Raw genomic sequence first — 25,994 nt, forward strand, 5'->3', positions numbered from 1 at the left:
TGGTATTAATTTGCTTTTTCACCAGCCATGGATGTGAGGAGGAGCGATGAAGAGGTTTAAAAAGTTGGTTGTGGCCAAATCCACTTTCTGAGTAGCCTAGCATTATCATAACATTGCACTGTTTATCAGTAAGCTAACTCATTTAAATGGCTTTAATGTTTATTGTCAGTTTTTTTCAACTATAGCATTTTACAATCAGAAAATAATAAATGCTTATAATAGATAATTTGAAAATATAGAAATGTATGAAAAACAAATCAACAATAACTCTACTTCTCAGCAATAAATATTGAGATCACTAAAATAACTGATAAAATTATTTCCAGTGGTTCCCCTCCTCCCCCCAGGCAAGTATTGGTATGAATGTTAAAAAAACAAACAAACAAACAAGCAAAAAACAGAACTGGATTCATAGTGTCTACGGAAGTTTATGTTCCTCTTTTGGGTATTTTAATAAACTACACAATTAAATTATTCTTAGTAAGAAAAGAAAGTATAGAGACAGTGCATTCCACTTCACCCCCAACACTTCATGTCCATTCCCACACTCCAGTGCTGACTACCAGGAACTGTTCAAGAAACTTTGTGGTGGTAACACGCATAATTTATATGACCTTTAAATCCAGCTCCCACCTCCCTACCCCCTAACACACATGAACTATTACATAATATCTTGAGATTTTTCCCATGCTATGAAAGCAGTGCTGTAGAATAGCTGAAAGTGGACTTTGGAGTCAGACTGGGATTCAAATCTTAGCTCTGCAATATAGTGCCTAAAAGACTTTAATCATTTCAGGAAATGTCTAGACTTCAATTTTCTCTTCTGTCAAATGTAAATCATAATAATTCTTTAGAGATCATGTAAATGTTGCTAGTGTTAAAAGCATGGAAATCAACTAAAGTGTGGAAATCACTTGTAAAGCTCTTTAGTGCATTGCCTTGTGCATAGTAGGTGCTCAATAAATGAAAACTATTTTTACTTTGAAATGTTCTACAGAAATAGCATGACCAAATGGTATTCAATCCTGTTACCACAAATACCAATATTTTCTTAGATGACATAGGCATTCTTTGTTGTTGCACATAGATGTGGCTTCCGATATTTTTCTTTTGTAAATAATATGATTAACCTCCTTATATACAAATATTTGTATCTCCTTTTTTCTCAGCTTAGATCCTTGAAAGTGGAATTTCTAGGTAAAATAATATGAACATATTTAAGATGAAATATACACCTATGCTACTTTCCAGATAGATTATACAAATTTACACTCCTAACAGCAATAGATGAAAGTCCTAGGTTCACAGCATCCTTCCAGCCTTAAATACTGTAACTTCTAATAATTTTGCTTTCTTTGTGTTTTGTGAATTCACTCCTCATATCCTTTGCTCATTTATCTTTTGGAGAACTAAAGATTTTTATTTTGGTTTTGAAGAGATTTTTATAATTTTAAAATATTAAAATAGACATTTTTGAAATATTTATTTCATAGTTGACCTTTCTTATTTATCATTTTTTGATAGTAGAGCAATATTTAATTTTTATGCAGTCAAATTTATGCATATTTTCCTTTGTGTCTTTTTTTTTTCCCGGTGCTTTTATACTTAGGACCGTTGAGTCAACTACTCCCGTAATACTGTGTATGCACACACATGTATACCTACTCTGGTTTATTTCTGGGCTTTCTATTCAATTCTATTAAATTATCATCTGCTCTGTTTCACTTATTATTTCACCTGTTTTCCTTAATTTTATTCTTTTTTCTTTTTTTAAGGTTAAAAGCCTTAATTTCTTTTTTTCCCCTTGTTCACAGATGAAATAATTTAAGGCTATAAATTTGCCCTTGCATACTTTAGCTCCATTTCATAAATTATGTAGTCTTATCATTCTGCTATTTAACTAAATAGCCTAAAGTTGTGGTTATGTATATATTTTCATATCACATATCACAAGAATCTGAGGACTAGATATTTAAGTATTTGAAATTTGCAGTGGTAACATAGCTTTTAAATATTATAACATACACATTTTATACAAAAGATTAGATTGTAACAATATGAATACCAATTTTGTTGGAGCACAACATCATGGCACAAACTGTTCTTATCAGATTAAGACATTTATGAAGCAGAAATGTTCTTGGGCTTAGTTATGGTGCATGTACAATTTTATTTACTTATGCTGTGATGGTGTAAGAATTACATTAGAAATCTGATTGTCAGAATTTGCAAATATTTTTTCCATGGAATAACAACTGAATTCTTTTTTGTGGTGAAGCCTATGTTGAATCAAAAAGAAAAAACAAAAAGACCTAATCATAGGAGTACCTGTTTTTCTTTTTGCTTCCCTGCATCAGTCACATTTTTAGAAATGTCCTGAATTTATTTTACCACTTTGTAAACCAGTATAAATGCCCTACAATAGTGCTGCATATTTTGTAAGTTAGTTTTTTTCAAAATAAGCTGAACATCTTTAACAGAAACAGTTTATAAATTTGGATTACCAGAAACCCTTCAGCTTTTGAAGTCCTTTGAAAATTGCAATTAAAAAAAACCAAAGATTACAAACAAGAATACATTGAAATTTATCTCTACAAAACAAAGGAGGAAATAAACTATAAATAATCAGAGAAACTAGAAATGATAATTTTGTATATTAAAAAACATAGGTTTATGTTTATACTCTTTAGCATGTGTGAGCTTTTTGAAGAATACAACTTTTCATAGTGTTACCCATATTTGAATTTCCATATAGGCTGCAGTCCTGATGGAAATAATTTATTAAATTCTCATATCAAAATAGGAAAGTACTTTTTCTTATAATAAATTCTTACTTATTTGTTTTTACTTTTTAAATTCCCACCTAAGAGGGTGTCCTTATTAGTTTCAACAGCATCATAAAATGAGAGGTGAGAATTGTACACGTTTCGTGCCCCACCTCACATTCTCTTGGCCCATCATTTTACTCTACTCATTGTGGATGTAACCTAATGTCTCATTTCAAATGAATCACATACCTTTCGTTCTCTATTCCCAGATTTCTCTGGTGCCAGTATGTATTATAAAATGTCCAAGAGAATCCAGTCAGCCCTTCTGATGCTTAACAAACCTGAAAGTGGTAGGAATAAACATGTATGGTGCAGCCCTGACCAAGTGTTGGATGGGGACTAGTGGGTAAGTGCACCTGAGTCTGTGTCTCAAGTGGACAATTCTGAAATGTATCCTATGAGGCTTCTTAGAGGGATTGAGCCCAACTATTTACTGCAATAATCATACTGCTCAATAAGATATCCTAGGATTCAGTTTTCTTTCTCTCCTCTTTGCAGTTTCCCACTCCTCCTCTTTGAGGTGACTTCCTAAAATAGACTGTTAATAAGCTTTTGTCTCCAGCTCTGCTTTTGGAGAGGACCCATACTGAAACAAATTGAAATATGTTGAAATGTGTGCATTCTCACTGAATACCTTTTTTTTAAAAAAAAAATTAAACCTTCAAAAAATGAAATTCATTATATCTCAGAATTTTATGGACTACATGCTCTATTAATAGAAAAAGAAAAGACAATTTTACAGGCTGTAAGTTTGAAGATGTTGTCAATTAGGAAGAATGATTTCCTTGTGCAATAATTGCTGGCATTTCCATCAAATTACATTTTTACATTACATCATCTAAAATGCAAGCCTTTCTAAACAATTTCAATTTTCTTTAAACTTTGACACCTTAGATGATGCATGTGAGCGCTAAATGACTTATTTTGCTCGGATTTGAATAAGCTAATCAAAATTGTAAAATTTGTTGCTAAGTCATTTACTTGTAGCCCGCTTTTATGTCGTCTTATAAATACAGAAATAATCACGAAGACTTACAGTTTCTAAGTTCCAAAATTTTATATGCATGGTCCTAATATTGGAGTATTCTAGACTACATTTTTTTCCAAGAAGAAATCCCATTTTAGAGATAGTTTCTTTTATATCTTCCTTGCTTCAAAATTAGAAACTTTTATGCAGTTTGTTATAGTGTATAACAAAGATGTTTTCAAAGAACATCAAGACAAACAAATCCACTTTATATATCTAACTAAAATGTAAAATCCTTGAAAGCAGAGCTTTTTGTCTATTTATTCACTACCATATCCTGAATGCTTAGAACAATGACGGACACAAGGTATGCACTCAGTGTATATATATATATATATATATATATATATATATATATTTTTTTTTTCTGTGTGTTTACAAGTGACCTTTATTCTTTGCCTATATATATATATATTCTTTTTTTCTGAATTTTGTTTTATTTATTTTTTTAATACAGCAGGTCCTTATTAGGCATCAATTTTATACACATCAGTGTATACATTGTCAATCCCAATCGCCCAATTCAGCACCCCCCCACCCCCACCTCCCCTGCCGCTTTCCCCTTTGGTGTCCATACGTTTGTTCTCTACATCTGTGTCTCAATTTCTGCCCTGCAAACCAGTTCATCTGTACCATTTTTCTAGGTTCCACATGTATGCGTTAATATACGATATTTGTTTTTCTCTTTCTGACTTACTTCACTCTGTATGACAGTCTCTAGATTTATCCATGTCTCTACAAATGACCCAGTTTTGTTCCTTTTTATGGCTGGCACTCAGTATATATTTATTAAATAAATTGAATGAATGAACTGATATGTACTCAGTAGAAAGGAGCTAAAAGGTGGTAAATTCATAATTAATTTGTAGCTGATGTTTTTCTTTAGCTTGTAGAATTTGGAGCAAAATTGAACAAATTTAAATACAGAAATTAATTTAGAGATATTTATATTACAATTAACAAAACAAAATTAGACTCCAGAAAAGATATAGATTAAAAAGTCCATGTAAATTGAAAAGTCAGTTTGCATGAAGGTAGAAGAAGGAATACTTTTAAATGTTAAGGGTTAAGTTGAAATTTATTATTTTTTAAAAGACAAAGTAACTTTTTTTTTTTTTAACATCTTTATTGGGGTATAATTGCTTTACAATGGTGTGTTAGTTTCTGCTTTATAACAAAGTGAATCAGTTATACATATACATATGTTCCCATATCTCTTCCCTCTTGCGTCTCCCTCCCTCCCACCCTCCCTATCCCACCCCTCCAGGTGGTCACAAAGCACGGAGCTGATATCCCTGTGCTATGCGGCTGCTTCCCACTAGCTATCTACCTTACATTTGGTAGTGTATATATGTCCATGCCTCTCGACAAAGTAACTTTTTAAAAAACCAAGTTGAAATTTATTATTATTTTTAAAGACTATGGATAATTACAGGTTCAGTAAGTATTGCAAAGCTTAAACATTGTTATAAAGTATAAATATTTTTCCACAAGATGGCAGCAAAGATTTATTTTAGAATAATTAGACAACCTCTGCCATCATACCAAATGATGTACATCTTTAAAAGCTATAGTGTATAAGGAACGTGGGGCATATTTTCTCTTATTCCTTGGAGGTACCACTTCATCAGGAAGGTTCTCTCATTGGTGGCTAGAGTTTCTGTGATTCTTTATACTTGCCTCCTCTCTTTTAAATGCTCCACCTCCATTTCACTTTTCATATACTTCCAGATTAACCTTAAATTACAAATCTGAACATGTCACTCATTAACTAAAAAAAAAAAATTCAATAATTCCCTAAACCATATAAAATAAAGAATACTTCTTTTAGTTTATTAACTCAATCAACTCAGTAACTATATTCTATTTACAAAGCACTATGATAGGCCCTAGGAAAAGAAATAAGATAATGCATGGAGCTTTCCAGTTTGGGAATTACAAATATGTAAAGATATAGGAGATTGGTTCAAGATGGTGGAGTAGAAAGATGTGCGATGACTCACTCTTGCGAGAGCAACAAAATCACAACTAACTGCTGAACAATCATCAACAGGAAGACACTGGAACTCACCAAAAAAGATACTCCACATCCAAAGACAAAGGAGAAGCCAAAATGAGATGGTAGGAGGGGCTCAATCACAATAAAGTCAAATCCCATAACTGCTGGGTGGATGACTCACAAACTGGAGAACACTTGCACCACAGAAGTCCACCCACTGGAGTGAAGCTTCTGAGCCCCACGTGAGGCTTCCCAACCTGGGGATCTGGCAACAGGAGGAGGAATTCCCAGAGAATCAGACTTTGAAGCCTAGTGGGATTTGATTGCAGGACTTCAATAGGACTGGGGGAAACAGAGACTCCACTCTTGGAGGGCAACACAAAGTAGTGTGTGCATCGGGACCCAGTGGAAGGAGCAGTGACCCCATAGGACACTGAACCAGACCTACCTGCTAGTGTTTGAGGGTCTCCTGCAGAGGCAGGGGGTGGCTGTGTCTCACCATGAGGACAAGGACACTGGCAGCAGAAGTTCTGAGAAGGACTCCTTGGCGTGAGCCCTCCCAGAGTCCACCATTAGCCCCACCAAAGAGCCGGGTAGGCTCCAGTGTTGGGTCACCTCAGGCCAAACAACCAACAGGGATGGACCCAGCCCCACACATCAGCAGACAAGCAGATTAAAGTTCTACTGAGCTCTGCCCACCAGAGCAACACCCAACTCTACCCACCACCAGTCCCTCCCATCAGGAAACTTGCACAAGCCTCTTGGATAGCCTCATCCACCAGAGGGCAGAAAGCAGAAGCAAGAATAACTACAGTCCTGGAGCCTGTGGAACCAAAACCACATTCACAGAAAGCTAGACAAGATGGAAGGCAGAGGACTATGTATCAGATGAAGGAACAAGATAAAACCTCAGAAAAACAATGAAATGAAGTGGAGATAGGCAACATTCCACAAAAAGAATTCAGAATAATGCTAGTGAAGATGATATGGAACATTGGAAAAAGAATGGAGGCAAAGATTCAGACGATGCAAGAACTGTTTAACAGAGACCTAAAAGAATTAAAGAACAAACACCTAGAAGAATTAAAGAACAAACAAACAGAGATGAACAGTACAATAACTGAAATGAAAACTACACTAGAAGTAATCAGTAGCAGAATAACTGAGGCAGAAGAACAGATAAGTGACCTGGAAGACAGAATGGTGGAATTCACTGCCACAGAACTGAATAAAGAAAAAAGAATGAAAAGAAGTGAAGACAGCATAAGAGACCTCTTAGACAACATTAAACGCAACAACATTTGTATTATAAGGGTCCCAGAAGGAGAAGAGAGAGAGAACGGACCTGAGAAAATATTTGAAGAGATTATAGTCAAAAACTTCCCTAAAATGGGAAACGAAATAGCCACCCAAGTCCAGGAAGTGCAGAGAGTCCCAGACAGGATAAACCCAAGGAGAAACACGTCGAGACACATAGTAATCAAATTGACAAAAATTAAAGACAAAGAAAAAATATTGAAAGCAACAAGGGAAAAATGACAAATAACATACAAGGGAACTCCCATAAGGTTAACAGCTGATTTCTCAGCAGAAACTCTAGAAGCCAGAAGGGAGTGGCATGATATATTTAAAGTGATGAAAGGGAATAAGCTACAATCAAGATTACTCTTCCTGGCAAGGATATCATTCAGATTCAACAGAGAAATCAAAAGTTTTACAGACGAGCAAAAGATAAGAGATTTCAGCACCACCAAACCAACGGTACAACAAATGCTAAAGGAACTTCTCTTAAGTGGGAGACACAAGAGAAGAAAAAGACCTGCAAAAACAAACCCATAACAATTGAGAAAATGGTAATAGGAACGTACATATCAATAATTACCTTAAACGTGAATGGATTAAATGCTCCAACCAAAAGACACAGGCTCGCTGAATGGATACAAAAACAGGACCCATATATATGCTGTCTACAAAAGAACCACTTCATACCTAGGGATACATACAGGCTGAAACAGGGGATGGAAAAGATATTCCATGCAAATGGAAATCAAAAGAAAGCTGGAGTAGCAATACTCATATCAGATAACATAGACTTTAAAATAAAGAATGTTACAAGAGACAAGGAAGGACACTGCATAATGATCAAGGGATCAATCCAAGAAGAAGATATAACAATTATAAATATATATATGTACCCAACATAGGAGCACCTCAATACATAAGGCAACTGGTAACAGCTATAAAAGAGGAAATCAACAGTAATACAATGATATTGGGGGAATTTAACACCTCACTTACACCAATGGACAGCTCATCCAAACAGAAAATTATTAAGGAAACACAAGCTATAAATGGCACAATAGACCAGATAGATTTAATTTATATTTTTAGAACATTCCATCCAAAAACAGCAGATTACACTTTCTTCTCAACTGCACATGGAACATTCTCCAGGATAGATCACATCTTGGGACACAAATCAAGCCTCAGTAAATTTAAGAAAATTGAAATCATAGCAAGCATCTTTTCTGACCACAATGCTATGAGATTAGAAATCAATTACAGTGAAAAAAAAGGTAAAAAACACAAACACATGGAGGCTAAACAATACGTTGCTAAATAAAGAAGAGATCACTGAAGAAATCAAAGAGGAAATCAAAAATACCTAGAGACAAATGACAGTGAAAGCATGATAACCCAAAACCTATGGGATGCAGCAAAAGCAGTTCGAAGAGGGAAGTTTATAGCAGTAAAAGCCTACCTCAAGAAAAAAAGAAAAATCTCAAACAATCCAGCCTTAAACTAAAGGAACTAGAGAAAGAAGAATGAACAAAACCCAAAGTTAGTAGAATGAAAGAAATCATAAAGATCAGAGCACAAATAAATGAAATAGAAACAAAGAAAACAATAGCAAAAATCAATAAAACTAAAACTGGTTCTTTGAGAAGATAAATAAAATTGATAAACCATTAGCCAGAGTCATCAAGAAAAAGAGGGAGAGAACTCAAATCAATCAAATTAGAAATGAAAAAGGAGAAGTTACAACAGACACCACGGAAATACAAAGCATCCTAAGAGATTACTACCAGCAACTCTATGCCAATAAAATGGACAACCTGGGATAAATGGACAAATTCTTAGAAAGCTATATCCTTCCAAACCTGAACCAGGAGGAAATACACAATATGAACAGACCAATCACAAGTAATGAAATTGAAACTGTGATTAAAAATCTTCCAGCAAGCAAAAGTCCAGGACCAGATGGCTTCACAGGTGAATTCTATCAAACATTTAGAGAAGAGCTAACATCCGGCCTTCTCAAAGTCTTCCAAAAAATTGCAGAGGAAGGAACACTCCCAAACTCATTCTATGAGGCTACCATCATCCTGATACCAAAACCAGACAAAGATACTACAAAAAAAATTACAGACCAATATCACTGATGAATATAGATGCAAAAATCTTCAACAAAATATTAGCAAACAGAATAAACACATTAAAAGGATCATACACCATTATCAAGTGGAATTTATCCCAGGGATGCAAGGATTCTTCAATAAGCACCAGTCAATCAATGTGATACACCATATTAACAAATTGAAGAATAAAAACCATATGATCATCTCAATAGATGCAGAAAAAGCTTTTGACAAAATTCAACACCGACTTATGATAAAAACTCTCCAGAAAGTGAGCATAGAGGGAACCTACCTCAATATAATAAAGTCCATATACAACAAACCCACAGCAAACATCATTCTCAATGGTGAAAAACTGAAAGCATTTCCTCTAAGATCAGGAGCAAGACAAGGATGTCTACTCTCACCACTATTATTCAACATAGTTTTGGAAGTCCTAGCCATGGCAATCAGAGAAGAAAAAGAAATAAAAGGAATACAAATTGAAAAGAAGAAGTAAAACTGTCACTGTTTGCAGATGACATGATACTATACATAGAGAATACTAAAGATGCCACCAGAAAACTACTAGAGCTAATCAATGAATTTAGTAAAGTTTCAGGGTACAAAATTAATGCACAGAAATCTCTTGCATTCGTATACACTAATGATGAAACATCTGAACGTGAAATTAATGAAACACTCCCATTTACCATTGCAACAAAAAGAATAAAATACTTAGGAGTAAACCTACCTAGGGAGACAAAAGACCTGTATGCAGAAAACTATAAGACACTCATGAAAGTAATTAAAAATGATAGAAACAGATGGAGAGATATACCATGTTCTTGGATTGGAAGAATTAACATTGTGAAAATGACTATAAAGCAATTTACAGATTCAATGCAATCTCTATCAAATTGCCAATGGCATTTTTTACAGAACTAGAGCAAAAAATCTTAAAATTTGTATGGAGACACAAAAACCCTGAATAGCAAAAGCAGTCTTAAGGGAAAAAAACGGAGCTGTAGGAATCAGACTCCCTGACTTCAGACTATGCTACAAAGCTACAGTAATCAAGACAGTATAGTACTGGCACAAAAACAGAAATATAGATCAGTGGAACAGGATAGAAAGCCCAGAGATAACCCCACGCACCTATGGTGAACTTATTTTTGATAAAGGAGGCAAGAATATACAATGGAGAAAAGACAGCCTCTTCAATAGGTGGTGCTGGGAAAACTGGACAGCTACATGTAAAACAATGAAATCAGAACACTCCCTAACACCATACACAAAAATAAACTCAAAATGGATTAAAGACCTAAATGTAAGACTGGACAGTATAAAACGCTTAGAGGAAAACATAGGAAGAACACTCTTTGATATAAATCACACCAAGATCTTTTTTGATCCACCTCCTAGAGTAATAGAAATAAAAACAAAAATAAACAAATGGAACCTGATGAAAGTTAAAAGCTTTTGCACAGCAAGGGAAACTACAAACAAGATGAAAAAACAACCCTCAGAATGGGAGAAAATATTTGCTAACGAATCAACGGACAAAGGATTAATCTCCAAACTATATAAACAGCTCATGCAGCTCAATATTAAAAAAAACAAACAACCCAATCCAAAAATGGGCAGAAGACCTAAATAGACATTTCTCCAAAGAAGACATACAGATGGCCAAGAAGCACATGAAAAGCTGCTCAACATCAGTAATTATTAGAGAAATGCAAATCAAAACTATAATGAGGTATCACCTCACACCAGTTAGAATGGGCATCATCAGAAAATCTACAAACAACAAATGCTGGAGATGGTGTAGAGAAAAAGAACCCTCTTACACTGTTGGTGGGAATGTAAATTGATACAGCCACTATGGGGAACAGCATGGAGTTTTCTTAAAAAACTAAAAATAGAATTACCATATGACCCAGCAATCCCACTACTGGGCATATACCCAGAGAAAACCATAATTCAAAAAGACAAATGCACCCTAATGTTCATTGCAGCACTATTTACAATAGCCAGGTCATGGAAGCAACCTAAATGCCCATCAAGAGATGAATGGATAAAGAAGATGTGGTACATATACACAATGGAATATTACTCAGCCATTAAAAATAACGAAATTGGGTCATTTGTAGAGTGTGGTTGGATCTAGAGACTGTCATACAGAGTGAAGTAAGTCAGAAAGAGAAAAATAAATATCGTATATTAATGCATAGATGTGGAACTAGAAAAATGGTACAGATGAACCGGTTTGTAGGGCAGAAATAGAGACACAGATGTAGAGAACAAATATATGGACACCAAGTGGGGGAAATGGGTGAGGGTTGGGCTGGTGTGATGAATTGGGAGATTGGGATTGACATGTATACACTAATATGTATAAAATGGATAACTAATAAAACCTTCTGTATAAAAAAATAAGTAAAATAAAATTAAAAAAAGAGAATAAAATAAAGATATAGCTGCAGCAAAGTACTCACCTAGAGAAAAGTATGATTTGGGTACTGTTGAGGCACAGAAGAAAGATGGGGGAGTGAGTTGAGTGTGACTATGGTCACCCTGATCTGTAATTCAGGGGAAAAAATTGGGGCTTGAGGGAATAATTAATATACAAGTATAATTAAATAGTACATAAATATTATTGGTGAATTTTTAATTGACTCTCCAATTTTAAAATGTATACATGATAATTGCAAAAGCATTAAAAAACTATAGAAATGATTAATGTGAAATTCACCCAGAATATCTCCATTGCCTACTAGCATTTTGGTGTATATATATATATATATATATATATATATATATATATATACACATATATATATATAATATATATATATATATATATATTTACACATATATATATTTAGACCTGGCTTACACAGACACAACTCGTACTTGCATACTCTTAAATATTTATATATACAAATATATGATAAATGGGTCATAATACATATTCTGTTTTTGTAACTGCAGTTCACTTAATGGTAAGTCATGAAGGGGGACCTGGAGGGGACAGCAAATGAGACTAAAAAATAGTGGTCAGGTAGCAGTACAATAATGGGGAGAGAGGCAGAGGGTGGCAGGCGCCTCTCCTCCCCCACCCCCCGCCTCATGCGCTTAGGCATCTCCCCCCTCCTCCTCCCCTCCCCCCACATGCTCCACTTTAGGTCCGTGGTCTTCTGCGAGAGACAGAGGGGCCGGCCTGAGCTGACACTTTCTCAGCACTAGACCTGGACTCCCACCCGGCGCCAGAATACAGTCGCTTTGAATCAAAGATACATGACTTGCAAGAGCAAATGATGAACAGCAGCATGAGCTCTGGGTCTGGGTCGGTCCCTGCAAATGAGTGAGAAGAGGTCCTTGTATGTCAGGGCCTTGTTTGATTATGACCAGACTTGGGACTGCTGCCTGCCGAGCCAAGGCCTCAGCTTCTCCTTTGGTGACATTCTACTGTCATTAACGCCTCTGATGATGAGTGGTGGCAGGTGAGACTGGTGACCCCACACGGAAAAAGTGAGCAAATCAGTGTGATCCCCAGTAAGAAGAGGGTGGAAAAGAAAGAAAGGGCTCTACTGAAAACCGTGAAGTTTCATGCCAGGAGGGGGATGATTGTGTCTAGCAGGTCCATCAGCCACTATGGAGAACAGTGTGGATGTTCTTTAAAAAACTAAAAACAAGGGCTTCCCTGGTGGTGCAGTGGTTGAGAGTCCGCCTGCCGATGCAGGGGATGCGGGTTCGTGCCCCGGAACGGGAAGATCCCACATGCCTCGGAGCGGCTGGGCCTGTGAGCCATGGCCGCTGAGCCTGCGCGTCCGGAGCCTGTGCTCCGCAACGGGAGAGGCCACAACAGTGAGAGGCCCGCTTACCACCAAAAAAAATAAAATAAAATAAAAACAGAACTGCCATAGACCCAGCAATCCCACTACTGGGCATATACCCTTAGAAAACCATAATTCAAATAGAGTCATGTACCACAATGTTCATTGCAACACTGTTTACAGTAGCCAGGACATGGAAGCAACCTAAGTGTCCATTGACAGATGAATGAATAAAGAAGATGTGGCACATATATACAATGGAATATTACTCAGCCATAAAAAGAAACGAAATTGAGTTATTTATAGTGAGGTGGATGGACCTAGAGACTGTCTTACAGAGTGAAGTAAGTCAGAAAGAGAAAAACAAATACCATATGCTAACACATATATATGGAATCTAAAAAAAAAAAGGTTCTGAAGAACCTAGGGGCAGGACAGGAATAAAGACACAGATGTAGAAAATGGATTTGAGGACAGAGTGAGGGGGAAGGTTAAGCTGGGATGAAGTGAGAGAGTGGCATGGACATATATACACTACCAAATGTAAAATAAATAGCTAGTGGGAAGCAGCCACATAGCACAGGGAGGTCAGCTCGGTGCTTTGTGACCACCTAGAGGGGTGGGATGGGGAGGGTGGGAGGAAGACACAAGAGGAAGGGGATATGGGGATATATGTATATGTATAGCTGATTCACTTTGTTATACAGCAGAAACTAACATACCATTGTAAAGCAATTATACTCCAGTAAAGATGTCAAAAAAAAAAAAACCAAAAACGAAACATAAAAAGAGTTTCCGCCTCTCTCAAAAGTTTTCATTTTACAAGAACAAAGAAAACATGGTATAGGAGAGCAGCGTACAGGAACAGGGAGTGACGTCCAACACCAGTGACAGTGAAAGCAGTTCCAAAGGACAGGAGGATGCTATTTTGTCATATGAGCCAGTGACACAGCAAGAAATTCACCCTGCAAGGCCTGTCATCATTCTGGGCCCAGTGAAGGACAGAGTCAACGATGACCTGATTTCGGAGTTCCCGCATAAATTTGGATTTTGTGTACAACATACTACCTGGCCTTGACGTGATGATGAAGTGGGTGGGCAAGACTACCGCTTTGTGGTCTCCTGAGAACAGATGGAGAAGGATATTCAGGACAAGTTCATTGAGGCAGGCCAATTCAACGATAATCTCTATGGCACCAGCATCTAGTCAGTGAAGGGAGTTGGGGAGAGGGGCAAGCACTGCATCTTAGATGTTTCTGGCAATGCTATCAAGAGGCTGCAGCAGTCACAACTTTATCCCATTGCCATTTTCATCAAGCCCAAGTCCATTGAAGTGCTTATGGAAATGAACTGACGGCTGAGGTATGAACAAGCAAATAAGACCTATGACAAAGCCATGGAACTGGAGCAGGAGTTTGGAGAATACTTCACAGCCATTGTACAGGGTGACTCACTGGAAGAGATTCAAAACAAAATCAAAGAAATCATTGAGGACCAGTCTGGGCACTACATTTGGGTCCCTCCCCTGAAAAACTCTGAAGAATCCCCTCCAACCATTCTATTGTGAACAGAAGAAATCAACTCCCCCTCCCCTCTTCCCTCTTCATTCCTGTCTCCATGGGGAGAACAAATGACTACTGTTCTTGTCCCATTTTCTAGATATGTCCAAAAAATTGAGTTTTCTAGTCCTGTTTTTTAAATTTTTGTTTTGTTTTAGTTTATTTTGGGGGATGATGCCATCTTACTCATCATGTGACTGTGCCCATTCCTGCATGGACCTTTCCCAAGCACTAGCACAAGTGCAAATCCATTAGAGTCATTGTTTGCATAAAACCAAGCTGAAGCGAAGAGAAGAGAGGAGGACTGATGAAAAGACAGACTGGACTGCTGTGCAGCTTATCAAGTGACCCCCGTGCACCCCGCGAGGAGAGGCTCCCAGGCTTTGTTACGATCTGTACACTGCCTTGAGGCTTGGGATGGCGTGGTCACGGTGATAGAAAGTATCATATATATGTATATATATCATATATATATATATAAATATATAGAAATTATATATATTGTATACTGTCATATAGTTTATTATATATTTACACGCATTTGGACTAGAAAACCTATGGAGATTTCATCAATGGTACTGTGTTATTAGAGAAATGCTTTAATTTTCATATTCCAATCAGATGGCATCTTATATCCCAACTGGTTGGGGAGGGAGTGAAAGTGGTAGTTAAGTGCTGTACGGAGGGCACCTGCATTGGTCATTCTTTTGAGACCTGGGCTTTTCTTTAGGAGGGGTCAGCTGGAGGATGGTGAGAAAGGGCTTTTGCCTGGGGGCCAGAGGCTTGGAGCTGTGACCCTAGAGCCAATGCTGCCCTTGGGGCACAGTCAGGCCCGCGAGTGGGGAGTGAGAGAATGGCTAACGGTGCTCCCACGGTATTAAATTGCTGATTGTTTTATGCCACCTGATGTGTCTGCATGAAAGGTTTTCTTTTTGTTCATTTTTAAGCTGCTCTTAAACCAAAACCATGTTGTGCTACAGTGTCAGCCTCTTCATTCTTCCAAATTTTACTTTTACTATTTAAGTGAATGTGTAGAATCCAATTTGACCATGTTCTAAAGGCTCAAGATGTTCTGGAGGAGCCGGGCCTCGTGATAGACTTGGCAACCCGGGCTTGGCCATCCCGTCCGCAGAAAGGGAAGTGGGGGCAGGTGAGAACCGACAGGAGCTGGGCCTCCTATTGTAACGTGTCCCTTCACTCACCTGCCAGGGACATGCTGGGCTCAGCTGAGGCCCTGTCATGGGGCCCACTGGCAGGGACGGAGAGTCACTTGCCTTCCAGCTCTGCGCAGAGACAGTGGGATGGCCCTGAGCTTGGCCAGCCGTGTAATGAAAAGTTTGATTTGGGTTTCTTTCGCAGCTGCTTCATATGCCCTACCTACCCCAATCCCTCACCAACAGCTGGTAGCTTACTATTTCTTCAATAAGAAAGTAGACTTTAATGCTGTCAATTTGAGCTGTAGAGCTGAGATTCACTTACTGTTGAGATGTAAAAACTTGTTGCTTTTTCCCAGAGTCAGATCGTGATCGTGGTGATCGTGGTCAAGAAGGTTTTTCTCTGACCACAAATGCAGGCGGCAGGTGTGGCCTGGGCCCTGCCGCACCATGCTCCTTTGAAGCCACCATGCCTCCCTCAGCTCCACGCTGGAGGCACGACCCAGGGGAGAAGAGTGTGGACATGCTTGGCCCCAGGGTTGAGCCTGTTGTTTCCTGGCCCACTGTGTTACAACCGGTGCAAAGGATACATGTTGAAGATGCTTTGAGTGCTACCAGCCAGATTTAGGAAGTCTGTTAACAGTTCTCCTACCAGCGTGATGAGGCTAACTGTAAAGTGTGGAGCCCAGAATGTGAGTAAAGAAAGGGCAGCAGCGGGCTTCCCTGGTGGCGCAGTGGTTGAGAGTCTGCCTGCTGATGCAAGGGACACGGGTTCGTGCCCTGGTCCGGGAAGATCCCACATGCCGTGGAACAGCTGGGCCCGTGAGCCCTGGCCACTGAGCCTGCGCGTCCGGAGCCTGTGCTCCGCTACGGGAGAGGCCACAACAGTGAGAGGCCCCGGTGGTGCAAAAAAAAAAAAAAAAAAGGGCAGCAGCTTTACCTGCACAGTACACTGGATTGGAGGCAAGAGGGGTAAAGTGGTGTCCGATTATGACTCTGATGAGGAGGGGGTGAGTTGGGAGTGTTGTTGATTTCTCTGATGTTAAATAACGTAGTTTGAATGATGCTCAACCCTCTACCCCTCCCAGGGAAGGAAAGCAGAGATTCAAAGCAAGCATGACACTAGTTGGTTTACCAGTGTTCCTTCCAAGGAGGCATATATATAAATATATAAATATATATATATATATATTTATATATATATAAATAAATGATAGTTGAAATTAGAAAAAAAAGAATGGGTAGAATAGTGCCATGTATCACAAGAACTGAACAATTTTTAGGAATAGAATAGTTTAGTGTCAAATTCTGCAGAGTGATTAACTGAGAAGAGAACTCAGACAAATCGATTGGATTTGGCAATTAGTATCCTGGATGGTGACCTCTGCTAGAACAGTGTTAGCCTACCTGCTGTGGGACAGGAGACATGAGATGCAAAGAAGGGGTGAACTATTCCTGTGAGAAGATTCCTTTCAAAAGCAGGATGGTAGCTCCAAAGAAAGTCTGAATATAGGAAGAATATTTATGGATTGCTTTGTTTATTTTAAATGGAGGAGATTAGAGCATGAATATCATTTGTGAAGAAACAAGCTGGTAGACAAATAGAGGGCTAAAATATAAGAGAAATAGGGAATAGCTAATAAAACAAGATTTTGGAAATGGTCAGATGTGATCAATAACTAGATGAAGCATTTGTTCATACATGGAGAGAGGATTACTTTTTTTTCTTTTGGAGTCTGAAAGAAATGATGTAAAAATGAGTGTAAGTATAGTTAAGTTTTTAGGTATAGGGTGGAGAGTTTGCATTCAAGGATCTTCACACCATGGTCTCTATCCTCCATTAATACATTTCACCTGACTTATACATGAGTCAAACTGGATTACTTCCTCTTGCCCTGATATGTCCCGTGATTTCCGTAATGCTTTGTTTTCTTTAATTCATTCTCTCTTTTCTAATATCTCCTTGTTTAAAACTTATACCTTTTGGGCTTCCCTGGTGGCGCAGTGGTTGAGAATCTGCCTGCCAATGCAGGGGACACGGGTTCGAGCCCTGGTCTGGGAAGATCCCACATGCCTCGGAGCAACTAGGCCCATGAGCCACAACTACTGAGCCTGCACATCTGGAGCTTGTGCTCCACAACAAAAGGCCGCAACAGTGAGAGGCCCGCGCACCGCGATGAAGAGTGGCCCCCGCTCGCCACAACTAGAGAAAACCCTTGCACGGAAACGAAGACCCAACACAGCCAAAAATAAATAAATAAATAAATTAATTAAAAAAAACCCCATACATTTTTAAAGTTCCAAACAAATTATACCTCCTACTTGAAGCTATCCTCACCATATGATCCAGTTCAAGTGTGAGTTCTCATATATGAAAGTTACAGTTTGAATAGTCAATGATACCTCCCAAAACAGAACCAGTATAGAATACTGGAGGGGAACAAGACTGTGTGTGTGTGTGTGTGTGTGTGTGTGTGTGTGTGTGTGTGTGTGTGTGTGTGGTGTTTAGGGAAAAATCTTTCAGCATATGATCTTTCGTGGTCTGAAAACATATGAGAATCTTGTAGGTAGTGGAAGGGGTTCTTTGTTTTCATCTGGCTCAGTAGTTTTAGAAAATATATTTAGTTCTCTTAAAATTTAATTCAATTTGCTGCTTTTTGAAAACACAAACTTCACTTTTTTATTAAATGTAAAATGTGTATTAGATTTGATTTGCTGAAAAGTAAGGAAATGTTTATTTTTGTTTTGTTTCTATTTGTTTCCCAAAGGTAATTCTAAAATTTTGTTAAATTGCTTATATAAGCTGTGAGTTTTTATCAATATATAAGAAAAATAAAATTAAGGAATATAATAAAAAGTAGTTGGATATCAATATAGTAATCAAAAACAAGTAATGAGAAGAGCCTAAATTTGCAGTAAGAAGACCTGACATTGAATCCAAATATATAACTTGAGCATATTGCTTCACTTCTCTGGTTCACATGCTTTCTAACCTAAAAATAGGTTGTTAGGAGGATCAATTGAAAAAAATTTTTGAAAATGTGTTGTGAACCATAAAGTCTTGTAAATATATTAGTACACTTTTTAGAAGCATTCATGTAAAAGTATGTCCAATTTTTATTTAAGAAGCTTTACTGTATTTACAGTATACAATGCTCTATAAGTTTTACAGATTTTGAAATCCATATTCACAGCAATTTGCTTCTTATAACTAAGCACATGTTCACAATTAAAAGTCCCTCAGCAAATTTTTATTAAATGAATTAATAGTGAATAATTGGTTCTATCCCAAGTCCTATCAAAATAATTTATTTTTATTTTTAAAAATCAGAAGGTCTTTATTATGTTTTAAATATAGATACAGAATATTTTGATCTGTTTTCAGCAAATAGGTATTTAACTTTAGATTTTGATTCTAAGATCATTTTGCTTTTCATTCACAAAAGTAAAATATTTTAATCAGAGTTATAACAAAAATTGACTTTTTTTGGTGAAAATATTTGGGGGAAAATAAAAATATATTTGGCTGGATGGATGTCATTATGTCAGTTTAATCTGTTGACCAATTTTCTTTCACAGCTAGCCATTCACAGTTTTGCCATTTCATTTTAAATGTACTGAATTTATTTTTATTAAACATTTTTTGAAATAAAATTTTAAACTAAGAGTTGATCCATTTATTGGTTTTTGTCTGCATAAAATGTTATCATTTATAACTCATACTATTGGGAATTTTATTTGGTCACCATTATTTCTACCAAATCCAATGTGCTTGCATTAAATTTTATATATCATAATGTTATACTTGGAGTTTTATTTATTTATACATTTATTTGTCTTATTCGTATCAGTCATATTCACCAAAATTTCAAAGACTGAGAGGGTATATTTATTTCTTGGCTAATCTTAGAACAATATATAGAACAATTGCCTTCAGATGATTTAAGATTAAGCTAATATCCAGGGCTGGGGATAGGCCAATTATTCATAATTTTTCAATCATTCTGTGTCCTACCAATGTTTCTTTTTTTAAAAAATACATTTATTTATTTATTTTTGGCTGCATTGGGTCTTCGTTGTTGGGTCTTCGTTAATGCGCGCAGGCTTTCTCTATTTGCAGCGAGTGGGCGCTACTCTTCGTTGAGGTGTACAGGCTTCTTATTGCTGTGGCTTCTCTTGTTGCGGAGCACGAGCTCTAGGCACACGGACTTCAGTAGTTGTGGCACGCGGGCTCAGTAGTTGTGGATCGAGGGCTCTAGAGCACAGGCTCAGTAGTTGTGGTGCACAGGCTTAGTTGCTCCGCGGCACGTGGGATCCTCCCAGACCACGGCTCAAACCCATGTCCCCCGCATTGGCAGGCAAGTTCTTAACCACTGCGCCACCAGGGAAGTCCCACTACCAATGTTTCTAATTCAATGTTTTACTATATTTATAACATACATTTTCTTTCCTTAAAGTCTTCAAAATGAGTCAGCTTAATAGATATCATTTAATAGACATTTAAAAATTATATATTTGATCAATTATCTATGGTTCTGAATAATATATGCTTATGTTTTCTCCATTTCTTTGAATAGCTGAATTAATATAAATTATTTTATGGGAAATATTAATGACAAAATACTCAGTTGGTCATGAGATAAATGAGTGAGGAATTCATAAAAATCAAAGCAGAATGTGTGTAGAGGACTGAAGGAAAATAAGATCATATTGTAATACAAGAACAGAAAGTTTAAATAGAGTTTCAGGAAAAGTGTTCTAATACCAAAGTCATGCTATGAAATACCTTCCCATGGGAAATGTGAATACTTCAGTTATTCAAAACCAGTCTGGAAACAACATTAAAAAATATACCCTAGGGAGTAATTTTATACAGTGGTTGAGTCAACTAGGAGCCTAATAGGCCTTTACCATATCTACTTGGTATGACAAGTAAAATAGCAACTTTTATATAGTACCTGCCATTTGAAAGGAGAAATTAAAAAAATAATGTGACCAGCACAGGTAACACAGTTCTTTTAATAAAATGCAGTCACATTTTACTAACCTATAAAATAATAGGAGTAATGATGATTTTCAAATAATTTTGAAAATAAAAAATGTTACGAAGTATTGTCAGGTTCTATTACATATTTTATTGACACATATTACTTCTCTGGAAAAAGAATTCTATAAGCTGGAAAGTGGGAAAGAAAGGGAACTAATATAGTGAGAAGGAAAAAATAAATAAGAAGGAAAGCAGAAAACATCTGCTAGGCACCCTAAATAGCATCAGGCTGTAATGGGGCCAGCTCAAGGATATTATTCATACTAAGATAAAAAGGAAATCCAGATGTTTCTCTGCCAAATGTGTTAAAGTTAACATTCTCTATTTTTGTGAATAGTGATCTTCTACTTGTAGCATTATCATTTTCAAGATCTCATGTAAAAAATATTTAATTGGTTAACTTTTTGAATATGTTTCATAATATTTCAGTTCATTTTTCATCATTTGAAATAAGTATGTCTGAAAGACAATGATGTAAACTACAACTCCAGAAACTAAGAGTACAGTTGACCATTGAACAACACGGGTTGTTCCATGAAGTTCCATTGAACTTCACAGGTCCACTTAGCAGATATTTCAATAGTCAACACTACAGTACTACACAATCTGAGGTTGGTTGAATCCACCAATAGGGAACTATATATAAGGAGGGACCATTGATACAGAGGGCCAACTATAAGTTATACTTGGACTTTTGACTTCACAGAGGGTGGGGACTCCTAACACCCCCCACCACATTGTTCAATGGTCAGTAGTAATTCAATCAGCATATATTTTTGTAATATTTACAGTATTCCATATTTATTTTAACAAATCAGGGGTCTTTAAAAATAGCAAAAGCCAACTAAATAATGTCTAAATACGTGCTTGTTTATGCTTCAGTTGAACCATCTAAATATGATTTCTTAATTTTTAGTAATAGCTGAGAACATGGGATTATTCTGTTCTTTTACATTCATTACTACTTATGACAACAAGAACAATTCAGTGCTTACTCTGTTCCAGGCTCTTTACATTAAATAATACTCACAAAGACCAAGATGAATACTTTATTACCCCAAGTTTCCATATTAGGAAAATGAGGCATAAAGGAGTTAACTTGCTTTCCTAAGTTATCACAGCTGGTAGGTCCCAAAGACTTACTTCAAACTCAGGCATTCTGAATCCAGAGCTCATATTCTGAGGCTCTGTCTAAAGCATTTAGAATAAGCTTCTATAGTATCTGGGAGTCACGGACTTAACAAGGTTCTAATATGTTTTGTAGCACTTGTGTAATTAATTCGAAGACACTTTCAGTTGGAAATTGGCTATTACTATCTTCTCAGTAAGTGTTCTCTTGTAGTCAAAATTAAGTCTTTCTTTCATTCCTATGTGCCTAGTATCAATATGATGTCATTATATAGTTCTGTGGATACCTAATGCATATTTGTCAAATAAATTATATATTAAAATTTCACAGAGAAACTTTCTCAAAAAAGGGGGAGGAGCAATATTTGAAGTTACTTTTATTCTATGGAGCAAGATTTTAAGAAAATTTAATTAAAATTTTATTTTGTGATAATTGAAGATTCACATGAAGTGGTAAAAAAATAATACTGACAGCTCCCATGTACCATTTACCTGGTTTGTCCTCATGATGATATCTTGTAAAACTATAGTACAAATACCATGATGAGGAAATTGACATTGATACAATCCATTCATCTTATTCAGATTTTTCCAGTTTTACACGTACAGATGGTCCCTGACTTACGATGGTTTGACTTACAATTTTTCGACTTTACAATGGTGCAAAAGGGATATGCATTCAGTAGAAACTGTACTTTGAATTAAAAAAAAATTATTGGAGTATAGTTGATTTACGATGTTGTGTTTGTTTCTGCTGTACAGCAAAGTGGATCGGTTATACATATACATATACCCACTCTTTTTTAGATTTTTTTCCCATATAGATCATTACAGAGTATTGAATAGAGTTCCCTGTGCTATACAGTAGGTCCTTATTAGTCATCTATTTTATATATAGTAGTGTATATATGTCAATCCCAGTCTTCCAATTTATCCCTCACGCCCTTTCTCCCTGGTAACCATAAGTTTGTTTTCTACATCTGTGACTCTATTTCTGTTTTGTAAATAAGTTCATTTGTATTGGACTTCCCTGATGGCACATTGGTTAAAAATCAGCCTGCCAATGCAGGGGACACAGGTTCTATCCCTGGTCTGGGAAGATCCCACATGCCAGAGAGCAACTAAGCCTGTGTGCCACAGCTACTGAGCCTGCACTCTAGAGCTGCGAGCCACAACTACTGAGCCCGCGTGCCACAACTATTGAAGCCTGCGCACCTAGAGCCTGTACTCTGCAACAAGAGAAGCCACCACAATGAGAAGCCCGTGAACCGCAACGAAGAGTAGCCTCTGCTCACTGCAACTAGAGAAAGCCCCCGCACATCAACAAAGACCCAGTGCAGCCAAAAATAAATAAATAAGTAAATTTATTTTAAAAAGTTCATTTGTATCACTTTTTAAGATTCCACATATAAGCGATATCGTATGATATTTGTCTTTCTCTGACTTATTTCACTTAGTATGATAGTCTCTTTTGATCTTTTCCTAGGCTTGCAATATGTGGTAAGATACTCTAGTGATGCTGGGCAGCAGTAGGGAACCACAGCTTCTAATCAGCCATGCGATCACCAGGGCAAACAACTGATACACTCACAACAATTCTGTACCCATACAGCCATTCTGTTTTCTACTTTCAGGACAGTATTCAATAAATTACATGAGATGTTCAATCCTTTATTATAAAATAGGCTTTGCGTTAGAAGATTTTGCCCAACTGCAGGCTCATGTAAATGTTCTGAATGTGTTTGAGGTAGACTAGGCTAAGCTATGATGTTCAGTAGGTTAGGTATATTAAATGCATTTTTGAATTTTGATATTTTCAGCTTATGATGGGTTTATCAGGACGTAACCCCATCGTAAGGAAGGAAGATGTGTACTCATTTGTGTGTGTGTGTGTGTGTGTGTGTGTATGTGTGTGTGTATTCAGATGTAAGCAATTTTGTCACATGTAACGGTTCATGGAACTACTATCAGTCAAGATACAAAACAGTTCCATCAATACAAGGGTAACTATTGCCGATTGTACTCTTTTAAAACCACTCCAGGGCTTCCCTGGTGGCGCAGCGGTTGAGAGTCAGCCTGCCGATGCAGGGGACATGGTTCATGCCCCGGTCCAGGAAGATCCCACATGCCGCGGAGTGGCTAGGCCCGTGAGCCATGGCCGCTGAGCCTGCGCGTCCGGAGCCTGCGCTCCGCAGCGGGAGAGGCCACAACAGTGAGAGGCCCGCGAACAGCAAAAAAGCCAAAAAACTAAAAAAGCAAACAAACAAGAAACACTCCAGCTCCTCCTCCTCTTCCTTATTCCCTAACAACCACGAATCTGGTCTCCATCTCTATACTTTTGCCATTTCTAGAATGTTATATGAGTGGAATTTTATAGTATAAAAGCTTTAGGTTTTTGTTTTTGTCTTTTTTTTTCACTAGGTAAAATTCCCTGGAGATTTATCCAAGTTGTTATATATATATCAATCCTGCCTTTTTATCCCTGAGTAGTATTCCATGGTGTGTACGTGCCATAGTTTGTTTAATCTTAATTCCACTGAAGGACATTTTAAGCTGTTTCCAGTTTTTATCCATTACAAATGAAGCTACTATGAATTTTTGGCTACAGGTTTTTGCATTAGCATAAGTATTCATTTCTCTGGGATAAATGCACAAGCATGCAGTTGCTGGGTCATATGGTAGTTGCATGTTTAGTCTTATAAGAAACCCACAAATTGTTCCACAGTGGCTATGCTATTTTACATCTCCACCAGGAACGAATGAATGATCCAGTTTCTCTGCATGCTTGCAAGCATTTGCTATTGCCACCATTTTAAATTTTAGCCATTCTGGTAGGTAGGTGTGTAGTAATATCTCATTGTAGTTTTAAGTTTCATTTCTCTAATGGCAAGCCTTATTGAACATCTTTTCCCATGCCATCAATTTATCCTTTTTTTTTTTTTTTTTTTTTTTTTTTGCAGTACGCGGGCCTCTCACTGTTGTGGCCTCTCCCGTTGCGGAGCACAGGCTCCGGACGCGCAGGCTCAGCGGCCATGGCTCACGGGCCCAGCCGCTCCGCGGCACATGGGATCTTCCCAGACCGGGGCACGAACCCGTGTCCCCTGCATCGGCAGGCGGACTCTCAACCACTGCGCCACCAGGGAAGCCCAATTTATCCTTTTTAGTGGTATATAGAAGGCAAATTTTATTTACTATTTACATATCCTCTTTTGTGAAATGTCTGTCTTTTGACTGTTTTCTAATTGGATTGTTCTTTACTGGTGAGTTTTGAGAGTTTTTTATATAATCCAGATTTTTATTTTTGGTTCTTTATATATTCTGGGTGCTAGTCCTTGTGTAAGTTGTGCAAATATTTTCTCCTAGATCATAATTCATCTTTTAAATTTCTTAACAGAGTCTTTTGTAGAAAAAAGTTTTTAATTTTGATCAGGTCCAATTTATCAGTTTTTCTTTTATGGATCATGCATTTGGCATCAAGTATAAGAATTCTTCCTATAGCTAGAGATCCTGAATATTTTTTTTCTATTTTTTTTTCCTAAAAGTTTGACAGATTTATGTTTCACATTTAAGTTTGTGATTAAACTTATTTTATTTTTTTTAGAAATTAACTTTTGCTATTTTATTTTATTTGTTTATTAAAAAAAGTTTTTTGGCTGCGTTGGGTCTTCATTGCTGTGTGCAGGCTTTCTCTAGTTGTGGTGAGTGGAGGCTACTCTTTGTTGAGGTGCACAGACTTCTCATTGCAGTGGCTTCTCATTGCAGAGCACGGGCTCTAGGCACGCAGGCTTCAGTTGTTGTGGCGTATGGGCTCAGTAGTTGTGGCACACAGGCTCTAGGGCACGTGGGCTTCAGTAGTTGTGGTGCTTGGGCTCAGCAGTTGTGGCACATGGACTTAGTTGCTCCACGGCATGTGGGATCTTCCTGGACCAGGGATCGAACCCATGTCCCGTGCACTGACAGGGAGATTCTTCACCACTGCGCCACCAGGGAAGTCCCTGTGATTAATTTAAAAATT

At 37.3% G+C, this 25,994-nt stretch overlaps 1 pseudogene; it reads left to right on the plus strand.

The window, feature by feature from the left end:
- Positions 1-12,530: 12,530 nt before the first annotated feature.
- Positions 12,531-16,432, plus strand: LOC103069033 (disks large homolog 3-like; annotated as a pseudogene).
- Positions 16,433-25,994: the final 9,562 nt, after the last annotated feature.

Source organism: Lipotes vexillifer, unplaced genomic scaffold (assembly GCF_000442215.2).
Source record: "Lipotes vexillifer unplaced genomic scaffold, Lipotes_vexillifer_v1.1 scaffold1160, whole genome shotgun sequence".
Lineage (NCBI taxonomy): Eukaryota > Metazoa > Chordata > Mammalia > Artiodactyla > Lipotidae > Lipotes > Lipotes vexillifer.